At 37.6% G+C, this 14,396-nt stretch overlaps 1 protein-coding gene across 3 annotated transcripts in view; it reads right to left on the bottom strand.

The window, feature by feature from the left end:
• Positions 1-14,396, bottom strand: part of TICAM2 (TIR domain containing adaptor molecule 2) — a 44,348-nt gene that overhangs the window by 21,819 nt on the left and 8,133 nt on the right. The window contains exon 1 of one of the 3 annotated variants that reach the window (XM_074382428.1): positions 7,004-14,376. The exons of the other annotated variants lie outside the window; for them this stretch is intronic. The gene's annotated coding sequence lies outside the window, so the exon portion shown is untranslated. Of the gene's footprint in view, positions 1-7,003; positions 14,377-14,396 lie in introns of those variants that run through there. 3 annotated transcript variants of the gene reach the window in all.

The following is a 14,396-nucleotide window of genomic DNA, read 5'->3' as shown; positions in this document are numbered from 1 at the left end:
TACAATAGTCTAGGTGAGAAAGCAGAGCCCCAAAATGATGAAGTGATAGTGATGACAAAGACACATAGTAGGCAATGGGGGTGGCAGAGAGAGAAGAGTCAGGGATGCCTCCCAAGCTTGTGCCTTGTGTCACTTGGTGGGTGGTGGTGCCATTCGCTGAGAAAAGTAATATCAGGATGAGGTGGGGTGGGGGTGACCAAGTAATCCAGTCTGGGACCTATGGAGCTTGGGTGCCCATGGCCTCCAAGAGTTGTCCAGTAGGCACTTGAACATGTAGATCTGGGGCATAAAAGAGCATCTTGGGTTGGGGATACAAGTTAGGTTCTTGCTTAAATCATGCGAGTAACTGAGACTAGGTAGCGAAAAGAGAGGAGAGAGAGCTAAAGACAGAACCAATGACTGAAGTGCATATGCAGGGTGAGGGACCCATAATGGAGCAGAAGGAGTGGCCCGGAAGCAGCAAGAAAATCAGACACAGAATGGGATCTGAAAGCCGAGGGAAGACAGTGCTTTGGCAGTGGTCAGCATCCATGGCTGCCAAGAAGTCAGCATCCACTGCATTTAACACCTTGACATTCAGAGGAAAAGCTTGGCTGAGAGGGAAAGGAGAGGCCAATAGTCGCAAATAAATGCTGGTTCAGGAGAGGCTTTCATTAAAAGAAGAGATACTTGGAATGCTTATGAACTGAAGGGAATTTGTTAGTAAAAAGAAAGAGGGTGAAATATATGTGTGGAAGCTTCTAGAATTAAGTTCTTGTCCTCTTGGGCACTGCTCTGTTTCTCCACCACTGCTTTTTTTGTGAATAGGAACAGGCCACTTAACTCCTGAGTGTGCTGGATAACAGGATAATGTCTGTGATGAACATTACAGAGGACACAGTGACCTATTGGACTTCAGGATGTACCTTTTAGAGAGAAGGTGAGTGCACTTCTGTTTGTACGAAGGAGAGCTGCATTATATTGGGAGATAGCATACCATCATAGCTATTGCTGTTGTCTAGAAGTTTAGGTTTGAAAAGAAGGGTGTCAATGATGTTAATTAGCCAAAAGGGTGTTCTGTAGATCTGCTGCAGTATCTACTGAACATTTTTTCATCCACTCTCTTTTTACTGTATCTTCCTGTTCTTTCTATACTACAAGTACTAAAAACTTTTATCTCCCAGACTCCCTCAATGCTAGGTTTCCTAAATGTAATTTAAGTTAACCAATCAGATGTATTTACATGTCTGAGCTTAATATGAAAGGAGATAGAACATGAGGCAACTCTTTTGCTGGCTAAAATTCTGGTATAGTTGGTGTAATTAAGGAGCTGGCTACTCCCTGATTTGGCAGGAGGCTTCTGAGTGTGCCAAAAGCCCCAGGCAGGTAGACAAGTCTGTTATGTGGCTTTGAGAGGTGTGTCTAAAAACCCAACCTAGAATGCAGCTATTCAGCTTTCCAATGATACTGTACATCTTGTAATACCTCTTAATACATACCTTTCGGCTTAACAAAATTCTGTTCACTACTAAACTGTGATCGATACAACATCCAAAACGCACTCGACTACCTGTTTCTGTAAATAATTTTTTGTTGGAAGGAAGATACGTCCCTTCACTGACATTTTTGTCTCTGGCCTATTTCATACTACAAAGGCAGAATGGAGTAGTTGCAACAGAAACCATATAGACCATAAAGCCTACAATATTTACTCACTGGCTCTTTACAGAAAAAGACTGCTGATCCCTCAACTACAGCATAGGAGTGCCAAGCTCTGCCAGGCTGTCAGGACACAGCAGAACAGATCTATGCCAGCCAGGTGAGAAACATGTAGACTATTCTTAGACTTCTTAGACACTGGGAATATTTAAAAATCCCAAGAAGGGTAATAAGTATTTATAGGGGTAAGATGAGTAGAATTTAAGTCCATCTTGATCTTAGATTGAAATAACCTTCTTGAGAATCAGCTATCATTTATTTTCTTTCTTTAGGGGATTGCAGAGAATCAATAAGGATGGCAAAGGCCCAATCTAAATAAAAGGATTATCAAATATTATCTATTGGCACTCATTTACAGTTAGAGTAAGCCAGTAACTATACTTTTCATTCTAGCTATTAGAGCTTGTCTTAGAAAGGTTAGAGTTATGGGATCTATCAAAGCCTAGCACTCTGTATTTTTCCTTCATGGCACTAATCACAACTATAATTAATTAATTATGTGTATGGTTATCTGCTTGGTTTCTCATCTTTCCCTTCAGACTGTAAACTTGATCAGAACAAGGATCAAATTGCCTTGTATCCCCCAGAGCCTAGCATAGAGTTAGCATTCAAGAAATACCTTTTGAATGAATAAATTAGACAGCTCCAAATATATGACTGACAGAATTCTGTAGCTTTATAAAGACAGCCAAACAGATAGCTTTTTATCATCCCTATTACATAAATCATTGACTCAATCAGAATAGAAAGTAATCAATCTGAATATATTTTGTTGGATTTTCAAAATGAGCAATTATGCTGCATTTTAAAAAATTATGTGAATATAGGGCCTGGCACAGTTGTTCATGCCTGTAATCTCAGTACTTTGAGAGGCTGAGCTGGGAGGATCACTTATGGCCAGGAGTTTGACACCAGCCTGGGCAATACAGCAAGACCCGGTGACTACAAAGAACATTTAATAAATAAATTTAAAAAGCATGAGGATCACTTGAGTACAGGATTTTGGGGTTTCGGTGAGCCATGATTGCACCACTGCACACCAGTTTAGGCAACAGAGCAAGGCACTACTTCAAAAAAGAAAAAATTATGTGAATATAAACATGACATATGCATTACATGTAATATGAAAAACAGAAAGGATTACAAAGTAGACAAAAGGATTATTTTCTAACTATCAATAAATGAAACATGAAACCTTTCCATAGTGCTTCCCATACCTGGATTCAGAAATTTCTGTACAATTTGGTTGTCTTGTTGATAGAAAGCAATATTAATGTACATTTTCTATATTGCTTTGGTTTTTCTTTTCTTTTTTTAACAAGGAAAATCCTTTCAGGGGATTCAAGTCTACTTTCTTTATTACCCATCCATATCCTATCTATTAGCATACAGATGTATACAGATGTCTGAGCTGCTGACAATCAGTTTTCTTTAAGATTTATCAGGTTCTTCTGTTTCTACTTTTGCTCTCCTGCTTTTACTTGTGTGTTGTACTTATTTAATATCGTTCCTTTTAGAACCATCATCTTACCTTTCTTTCTCCACCAAAAATATAGGCTATAATGGAAAGAGGAAATAACTCCTATGACAAGTTATTTAATTCTCTATTAAGGCTTTAAAGTCACTAAAGGCATTTCCCAAGATCCATTTAACTCATGTCTTTGTCTCCCTCTCTTTCTCATCTCCTCCTTCTCAGTCTCCTTTACTAAATGCTCTTTCTTGGCCTGTTTTTTAAATATCAAAAGGTGGCTATTTGCAGCTTCCACTTCTAGTACTGGTGGACTAGGTAAGTTGGATAAATGCTACTGCTGAGGGCAACTAGAAAAGCTGGACTATATATATATATATATATGGCTTGAAGCACATAGAACTAATGACATAGTAAAGAATTATGGAACTCAAATCCAGAAGACAGAAACCCAGAGATGACTCTCCTCCTAGAGTGTTTTCCAATTCCAGAAGAGGAAAGCTAGTGCTGTGCTTTTTGACAGCCCCTCATGGTTAGTGAGACGAAAGTGTGATCCAGTCATGTGCTTTGGGTTGGGACCCTGAAAGCTATACCCTAGGTGTAAGGGTGATCTAAAAACAGATTGATCCTCCCAAGAATGTAACCCTTCTTTTTAAGAATCCCCATTGCTGAAATCAGATTAAAGTGATCACAGACTGTTACTGCTACCAGGAACCTGGCAGAAGCAAAAATTAAATCCTCTCTGGAAGAAAATAAGGAAACCAGCAAAGCAGCTAACAATAGAAATAAATCTATGTGGATTTCAAACTTTTATTAATAACTGTGATTGAACAAGGGAAGGAAAGATGGAGAATTTTGTCAACTGCAAACTTAAGAAAAAGAGAAGTCTAAAATTGAAAAATATAATAGTTGAAATTAAGAACTAATGGATGGATTTATCACTAAATTAGATCAGAAGAAGGAACTTGTGAACTAGAAAACAAGCTAGGAAAAAAACCCTTCAGAATATAGCAGAGAAAAAAAAAATGGAAAATACAAGAAAGCAGGTAAAAGGTATACATGACAACATACAATTAGAAGGCATAAAAAATGTGCGTAAATTGGAGTCCCAAATGAAAAGCGAGATAATTAAACCAAAGCAGTAATTTAAGAGATAATGTTGCAATATTGAAGAACGACATCAAATCACACATTTTTAATGTCCTATGTGCCTCAAGGAAAATAAATAAAAAGAAAATCACATCTAGCTTCAACACAGTAAAACTCCTAAGAGCCAACGACAAAGAAAAATATCTTAAAAACGGCAAGCGAAAATAGATTACCTTCAAAGATGCAACAATAAGAATGTTTCTCAAGAGAAATAATGATAGTTTTAAAGTGCTGAAAGAAAATAGCTGCTAATCTACAGTCATATACACAGTGAAAGAAAGCACAAATAACCAATGTCAGAAATGAAAATGGGACCTCAGCAATGATCTTGCAGACATTAAAATGTAATAAAAGATTATGAGCAACCATATGTAAAAAGTGAAAACTGAGATGAAATAAACACATTCCTAGAAACAGACAAGTTTTCAAAACAGAAACAGAAGAAATAACCTGAATTAAATTTCTTTTTTCAACTTTTAACTTCAGAGGTACATTTACAAGATGTGCAGGATTATTACAAAGGTAAATGTGTGCCAAGATGCTTCGCTGCACGGATCATCCCTAAGTTCAGTATCCATTAGCTATTCTTCCTAATCCTCTCTCTCAATTATTATTAAAGACATAGACTCATAAGTGGAAATTTCCCCACAAAGAAAACTCCAGGTTTAAATGGTAGCGAGGGAAATCTATCAAATATGTAAAGAAAAAAATAATCAAACAAGATGATTACAAAAGAAGAAATACTCCCCAACTCATGTTTATGAAGCCAGCATAACCATGACACCAAGAACTGATGTGAATATTACAAAAAGGAAAATTACAGATAATCTAACTCATCATGATTACTTCAAAAATCATAAACAAAATATGACAAAAATGGATCCTTTTTATAAAAAGGATAATACATCACAACCAAGTTGGGTTTATTTTAGAAATATAAGGTTGATCTAACAAATAAAAATCAATCAATGTGGCTGTGTGTTGTGGCTCATGCCTGTAATCCCAGCACTTTGGGAGGCCAAGGTAGGCAGATCACTGTGAGGCCAGGAGTTCAAGACCAGCCTGGCCAACATTGTGAAACCCCATCTTTACTAAAAATACAAAAATTAGCCAGGTGTGGTGGTGCATGCCTGTAACCCCAGCTACTCAGGTGGCTGAGGTAGGAGAATCGCTTGAATCCAGGAGGCGGAGGTTGCAGTGAGCTGAGATCACGACACTGCACTCAAGCCTGGGTGACAGAATGAGATTCTGTCACACACACACACACACACACACACACACACACACACACACACAAATCAACAAATGTAAGTAATCACACTGACAATAAAATATAAAAATATTTTCATAAAATTCAATATCCATTCATTATAAAAACTCTTAGCAAACTGGAAATAAAAGGGACTTCTATCATCTGAAAATTCATAAATTACCAAAACTACTAAAATATAAGAAAGTTTAGCAAGAACACTGGATGTTGTAAGATCAACACAAATAATTTGATTTTTTTTAAATACAGTAACAAAGATAAAAAATAAAATTACAAAAAAGTCATTTTTTAATAGATCAAAACATATCAAATAGTTGGACATACATCTAACCAAAAAAAGGGGGCAAAATTTCTACACAGAAAACTACAAAATATTAGTGAGATAAAATTTGAAAGGAAAATACTAAATAAATGCACATAGATATGTTTATTATTTGAAATATTCAATATAGTAAAGATGTCAATTCTCTCTAAATTGATCTATATATTCAATGCTATACCAATCAAAATCTCAAGACTTTGTTAGTTGGTTTTACAGGTTCAATTCCAGTATTTCTATGGAAATATAAAGGGTAAGAACAGTCTTACAATTGGAAGAATAAGATGGGAGGACTTGCTTTATTGGGCATCAACACTCACTATAAAGTTACAACAATGAAGACAATGTGATATGACAAAATGTTAGACAATTTGCTAATAGAATGGTATAAGGTGCTCTGAAACAGATCCACACATTTATGGACACCTGATGTACAACAAAAGAGGGACTGCAGAATAGTGGGGAAAACACAATCTTTGTGAAAAATGACTGCGGACCAGAAAATGGTTACATGGGTGATTGGTTTTTTTATTTTTTCAACTACATACTTTGCTCTATGCACTTTAGTGTTTTATGTTATTACTACATAAAAACGTTTTTCAAGAATGTGAGTATCGTGCTTGGTCTTTTCTCTTCTGCCAGGATGCCCAGCCTTTTCAGCTCAGTAACTTCACACATGCCTGAAATGTGTTTCTTCTGACTGAAATGACCTGTATAACATTATATACTTATTTTTTTAAATGCTCAAATCAAAATATCTTAAAATACTTACAGTATGATCCCAATTCTGTGTTAAAATTACACTGAATTTGTGCATCTTTGCATGTGGTTGCTGAAAGGTATATGTATGTACACATACCAATTCACACACACCCAAACACACATATGGTTGTGTGCTTTCCTATGTAATACCAATTCATGGGAGCACTGTTTGTCTTAGATGTCTTTTTACAATTTTAAATAAATAAATGTATGTACGTATGTCTGTTTAAATACCAAATAGTGGAGTTACATATTTTTTTTCTAGTAGATCAGTCAGTTTAGGAACTAAGTTCTGTCACTGGCTCTCAGCCAGAAAACACAAAATTATTCAACTTACTAGGTTTTCCTCAGTCTGAATGGCAGCTTGACAAGGTGCTTATATCGTGTGCCAAAATGTCATTTGCTTGTGAACAGTTTTCACGCATAACGACTACATAAAAGTGACAGTGGCTAGACCTGTTAGAAAAAAATATATGATGGATGTTTTGGCTAAAAGTACCTTCAGGAAATGATCAAAGAAAAACAAGATACAAATAGCAGGCAATTAGAAATTGGTGAAAATCCTTTGGCATTAGGAAGGCACCATATAAATACCCTTGCAGCCTGAAAGGCTGACTAACAATTGGATGAACTGGAACAAATGAGGGCTAAAGGCATATCATGACTTCAGGAGATTTTTTTTTTTAGAGACAAGCTCATCCCCATCCGAGATGATGGATAGAGACTCAATTCAGTCTGTGACTTGTTTCCAAACAGCACTCCCTTCTCTAGGTTTGTAGCACCCCTGACTCTGCACACTACTTTGATATGATTCCAATGGAGGCTGGGCCACAAGAACTAATATGAGTAACAGATATCAAACCGGGCTTTGGTACAGTCATTCCCTCTGTTGACCAAAGTTTGCTTACTGGGTCAATATAATAGTACCTGGGCTGTAATAGGTACTAAATAAGTATAGGGCAAATGGACAGATGGACAGACAGATGGATCAATCAATCTATCAGCCAATCAATCTTTCCTCCTCAATCTTCTCTGCCTCGGTCAATGATACTAATATCCTCTCTACCTATGAAGACAGAAACCTAGAAATCATTCTCATATTCTTCCATCCATTCAAACAAACCCCACAGCTCCACCCACTAAACTTTAAGTCCTACTAATAACTCTGTCTCCTAAATATATCTGTCTCTTTTCCCATTCTCTCCATTCCCTGTGTATGCTTTAGTTCAAGACATATATTATTCCTCCTTAGAGGATTACAAATTCCCATAATATCCAACTGGTTTCATTGCCTCCAGTCTCTTCCCCTTTACATCATTTCTAGAAAGATCTTTCTGCAATGGAAAACTGATCCTGTTTTCCTCTTGCTTAAAGACCTCTTTGATAATACCCTAATGCCTTCAAGAAAAACTCTCTCTTATTAGAATAACATTCTAGGCCCTCTAGGATATAATCTCTCCTTGTATCCATAACATTTGCTCCTACCATATTACTCTTCAGAGTTCCAATATCCACTTACTTACAGTTTTTCCAAATGTCATGTCTTGCCTCCATGTTCCATCTTAGAATATACCCTTCCTCAACCAACTACATGAATAGCTCCTTTTTATGATTCAAGACACTACTCGAGGATTGCATTTCCTTTTATCTCCAAGTTGAATTAAGTACTCATCCTCTCTATACACATAATATCTGGTTCACATCTCTTATAACATGTATTGCATAGCACTCTTAATTTGTCTTACTTGCTGGCCTGGAAGGTAGCTTCCACCTCATTTTCCCAGACTTCTCTGTCATGGTAAATGGCATTATCATTTGTCCTGTCATGACCCAAAACCTGGGGTATCCATGACACCTTCCTCTTACTCTGCTATTCCTGCACTTCCAAGCGATGACCAAGTCCTGTGTATCTAACCCTAAAAGACAATCTCAAGTTGTTTAATTTCCTAGCACATTTTCATTCTAGATCAATGTCTCTACCCTGGTCTTCTGCACTGCCTCCTAATTGGTCACCTACTCTCAGTCAGTCTAACCCATTCTCCTCTCAACAGCCAGGATAATCTTTCAAAACATCTGTCTGAGTTACTTCCATTTATAACCCTGCATTGGTTTCCTACCATGCTTGGTATAAAAATTGCATGATATGGCAAATAACACCCTGCAGAGCCTGACTCCTTCACCTTCAACCTCATGTTATGCTTTTTTCCAGTTTGTTCCTCCAGCTCCCTGCACATGGGTCTTCATGGGTCTGTGAGAGTTGTCAAAATCAAAATGGAGTCACTAGTGTTAAAAAACTGTATCATCAGAGAGCCAGGGAAGACCATGAAGGAAAGGTTCTTATACACAAATGCCTAGTAACCAGAACTATCAAAAAAGTCTCCGCAAAAACTAGAACCTTGCACAAATGCCTATACAAAAAATAGTTCTGCAAGAACATCTGACCAGCAACTTCCTGTCAAACTTTAGACTGGTGCCACACTTGTCATTTATCCATGTAGCCAAAAATAATTATCTCAAAACAATTATGTAAACATCCTCATCTTTACTTTAAAAATCTTTGTCTGCCTTTACTTTCCTAGTACACACAATTTACTATGGAACACATATTTCCACTTCAATGCCCATTTCTGAATAAATGTTACTTTCTTTTAAAGAGCCCCTCTCTCTCTGTGTTGTCTAGGTGGACAGGCCTTTTTGTCAGTCTCTCAAACTGCTTAGCATTCTCTTATCATGCAATCTATGGAGACATTTTTTTGTAAATTTGAAGTATGAGTTATATGACTATATTTTATTACCATAAGAGATCTTGTATGTAGTATCATAAGCCAGTCAAAATTCCATTGGAGGTAAAAATCAAAATATCCCAAAACTGGGGAATGACAATATTATGTCACATTACATGGTTGAATTCTATTAAACCATTAAAAATGTTTATGAATCTTATCATTTTAATGACATGAGAAAACGCTTCTCATGATACAAAAATGAAATGTAGAATATAATCTCAGCTTTTGTTAACAAAATCCAGAGAAAATAGATTGGAAAGAAGTACAGTCATCTCTCGTTATACTTAGGGATAGGGAAGACTGATTCCAGAGGTTCCAAGACTCCTGCATATAACAAAATCCAAGCACACTCAGGTCCCACAGTCAGCCTGCAGAGCCTGCCTATACAAAAAGTCACCCCTCCACATGTGGTTTTGCATCCTGGAATACTGCATTTTCAACCCATGTTTGGTTGGAGAAAGTCCACATATGAGAGGACCCACATGATACAAACCCGCATTGTTAAAGGGCCAAGTGAATACCAAAAAGTTAACACTGATAGTCTGTGAATGGTATATGCATAAGAATAGATAAATGTGTATATGTGTATATTCTTTCATATATATGTGAAGAACTCATATATGTTCTTCACATGTACACACATATGTACATACATGTTCACCTTTTTGAACAATGATCATACAATCTGAAAAAATAGATTTTTAGTAAATAAAAATTCATTTTCTAGGCTTTATATTTTTAAATATCAATTATGTTAACATGATTTCCATTTAAATAGTATCTTCCCTATGTATATTTTTTCCAACACCTTTGGTAAATGTCTTCCTTACATGCTCTACTTGTACATTCCAAATGAGTTTAGCCTATCTCCAGGTTTAACTTGATTTCATCTGTTTTTTATTTATATGTAAATATTCTAAGAGCATGGGTTTGCTAACTCTAAGCCAGATAGGGCTTCTCCAATACTCTTCTTTTTTTTTTTTTTTTTTTTTGAGACGGAGTTTCGCTCTTGTTACCCAGGCTGGAGTGCAATGGCACGATCTCGGCTCACTGCAACCTCCGCCTCCTGGGTTCAGGCAATTCTCCTGTCTCAGCCTCCTGAGTAGGTGGGATTACAGGCACGCACCACCATGCCCAGCTAATTTTTTTTTGTATTTTTAGTAGAGACGGGGTTTCACCTTGTTGACCAAGATGGTCTCGATCTCTTGACCTTGTGATCCACCCGCCTTGGCCTCCCAAAGTGCTGGGATTACAGGCTTGAGCCACCGCGCCCGGCCATACTCTTCTTAATTCTAAGTACCAGAGGACAGAACATTCACCTTCATAGTACCTAAAATTGGTCGTTGAGCAAGTAAACATTTAAAAACACGCTTCTATCTGATCTTCACCTGGGCACTGCTTTTTCGTCTTGTGGACCCTATCTCTTCACTTAGTTGCTAGGAAGCTGCAGGTTAATGAGTGCTCTCTGGCCAATGGACACAAGCTTATGGCAGGTGTTTTGATTCTATTAATAACTTCACTCCTGGCTTCCGCTTCACCCTCCTACTCTTCTCTTTGTTCCATATTCCAAATCCACTTGTTATTTTATTTACTCTTATATTGAAAATATTTATTAAAGTATCTTAAATTCTAATTTTGAAATGAGAAAAAATTGTCTTCCTTTCTTGTAAAAGAAGGGATGATAGTACATATGCTACTGATAACAGAACCAGTTCTTTGGGATTAAAATGAGAAATAAGGATTATAAATTAAACAATCTTTTAGTTGCTATACCTCTTCATAAAGATAAAAATATTGTTTTTCATTTCCACATAGTTCTCAAAAGAGAACTGGAGCCAGGTACAGTGGTATGTGCTTGTAGTCCCAGCTATTTGGGAGGGTGAGGTAGGAAGACTGCTTGAGTCCATGAGTTTAAGGCCAGCCTGCGAAACACAGCAAGACTTTGGTTTAAAAAACAAAACAAAAAAACCCACAAACTAAATTTATATAATATCTTATGAAATCTTGACAACTCTAATATTGGCTTAGTCACTGCAGGACTTAAAAACTTATATATTATTCTCTGAACAAGCTTCTTTATTTTTCTTCTTCCCATAAACTACCTGTTGCTGGTACCATTCAAAGAGTCTCCAAATGTTAGATTATTGCTTCCTATTTCCTATTGCCCCTACTGGCGGGGGTGAGGAGGGCAAAGTAACTGCCCTCCTCCACCAAATATTATTACATATTCTTTTCAATAAACTGGATATTTTTCTTCCATTTTCTGTATCTAAAAATGAAAACTGATGTTAAAGGGCAAATCTCCAAATCAGGAAGAGATTCCATAAAAACACAGAATTAAAGGCAAACTGTCTATCTTACCAAAATGAGGCTCAAAAGAAAAATGGTTGTGTATTTTTAATATTAGAGAACTCCAGCAACCAACAATGTTTTAAAGGTGCCATAAGCTCCATGGAGTACTAGAGTAGCATTCAGTATTTAATTAGCAACCCGTCCACAGGGCCAGCAGCAAAAAGGATCTTGCTGCAATAGCACAGTAACCCTCGAGGCAGCATGCTAACAGAGAAGTGAGGGAGTACATTGAACAATGGTCTAGCAGAGACCTGCTGCAGGCAAAGGCAACAGCAGCACAATCAGTGTTACTACAGTGGAGTAGGCGAGAGGGAAGTCAGATGACTTCAGAGAAGTAGTCACAGACTAGATCACACAAGGCTTTAAAGTCATTGTAAGTCGTGTGTGTGTGTGTGTGTGTGTGCGCGCGCACGCACGTGATTCTGATGAGAAGCCACTAGAAGGTTTTGAAGGGAAATGAAATGAGTATGTATGACAAAAATCACCGCTATTTGGAACATACTGTAGAGGAGCAAGGGTAGAAGCAGAGACTTCTCAATCATGTGGGTAGGAGAGGACTGTGGCTTAGCTTAGAGAGGAAGGGAGAGGTGGGCAGATTTGGGATCTTCTGTTTAAGGTAGAGTCAACAGAATTTGTTAGATGCTTGGATGCAGGGTCCGATCTAAAAAGAGAAGTCAAGAGTAATTTCCGAGAATTCCAGCCTACTTGAATGGCAGTAACTGAGGCAGTTTATTGAGATATTGAGGAGTAACAGAGGGAGGACTTAATGGGTGTGGTATCAGTAGTTCTGTCTGTCCATACTAAATTTAAATGCCTATCAGATTTCCAAGTGGAGATGCTGAGTAAACAGTTGGATATACACATCTGGAGCTCAGAAGAGAAGTAAAGCTAGAAATAAAATTTTGGAAGTCATCAACTTATAGATGTTATTTATAGCCAAGGAATATGGCTTGGGATAGAAATTGCCTTGGGACACAGTATGGCCAAGAACCGAACTCTGTGGCACACTGACATTTAGTGGTGGGGAAGACTGGTGACACAATGAAGCGAAATGAAATGCAGGAGAATGTGGTAACCTGGAAGCCAATTGAAGGAGAAAGAATATTAGTGAAGAACATTAGTGAAGAAGAAAGAATATTAAGGAGGAGGGAGTGATCAAACGCTACTGAGGGGCCACGAAAAATAAGAACTGTGCACAGACATTGGATTTCGCAGTCATTGGCAATGTCAGGACCATGTAGGGGTTAATGGGGACAAAAAGCCTCAGATGAGAGCAGGTAGGAAGAAACAACAGAGGAAATGAAAATAGAGACTTAGAGACAAGTGTTTCAAAGAGGATTTTTTGTTTGTTATAAAGAGAAGCAAAGAAGTGGAGCGGGACCTAGAATGGGATGTGTGGTCTAGGGAGGATTAAAGACAAGAGATTTAATAGCAGATATTTGTTAAATGAATATGTTTTAAGAATACCATAAGGAACAAATGACTCAACAGATAGGTGTACATGATTCAACAGTGTAAACATGGTTTATACTTCATGTCCCATACTGTAAGACATACATGTCACATTCACTTTGCTTCAAACGTAGGTGTCAATATCCTATACTTGCTTATCTATTTTCTGATTTGAACCAGATATAAAATGGAGTTGTTTAACTCGGTTGGTAACCAATCACTTAAAAATATTAAAATGTAAGGACTGATGGGCTGATAGGTGCAGCAACCACCATGGCACACGTTTATCTATGTAACAAAACTGCACGTCCTGCATATGTATCCCAGAACATCAAATCAAATCAAATCAAATAATAATAATAAAAGAAATAAAGATTCTGGAAATTGAGCTTACCAAATTAAAACTTTCAGAGGTAGCGGGTATGTATTTTAAACAGAAGTCCCAAATGCGTCTTACCATCAGGCTTGTTTTTAGTATTCCTTACTAATCTAAGGAATACTAAACACTTGGAGAAAGACAAGTTCTCCTACTTTGTAGACGTGCAATATGGGTTCAGGGGATGACAGTTCAAGTCTATATAATGGTGTATTTTTACTTCCAGATCATGTAGCCTTTCTCACTCACCCTTGTTTCCCAAAATTAAAAGGATAATTAAAAAAAAATAGTAAATGTAAGAATATTTTAAAATACTTTCTTTTAAAAAAATTACTACTGTGGAAAACTGGAGAGGTCCTAACTAATATACTGAAAACTAGCTCACAGCTGCCAGTCCAAATTATTTTTATTTAATTAGCTTTGGACAAAAAAAAAAAACAAGTAGGAAACCCCATGCAGAAGCCTCCGGCACTGGCTCAGCATGCCCGACAGGGGCTCACGCAGACTCTTTAGAGCATTTAAGACTCTGGGATATTTGCTTATGGTTCTGAGGTGTCTTTTCAAAATGAGTTTTCTAGTCAAAATGAAACAAAAAAGCAGCCAGCTGTGTGGATTTTCCCTTCAGAGAGCCAGGTGATGGAAAGGCCGGGCCGACCCCCGGGGACAGCAGCGCCCGCACCCCGGCCACCGGCTCGGCTCGCATGGGAGGTAATGCAAGCGGCCCGGCCCCCAGCCCACCCCGCGCCCCGACCGGAGAGCCCGGC

The sequence above is a fragment of the Saimiri boliviensis genome, chromosome 1 (assembly GCF_048565385.1).
Source record: "Saimiri boliviensis isolate mSaiBol1 chromosome 1, mSaiBol1.pri, whole genome shotgun sequence".
In the NCBI taxonomy this organism is placed as follows: Eukaryota; Metazoa; Chordata; class Mammalia; order Primates; family Cebidae; genus Saimiri; species Saimiri boliviensis.
Note: the sequence above shows the minus strand (reverse complement) of the source record. Positions and strands in the feature narration are given on the sequence as shown.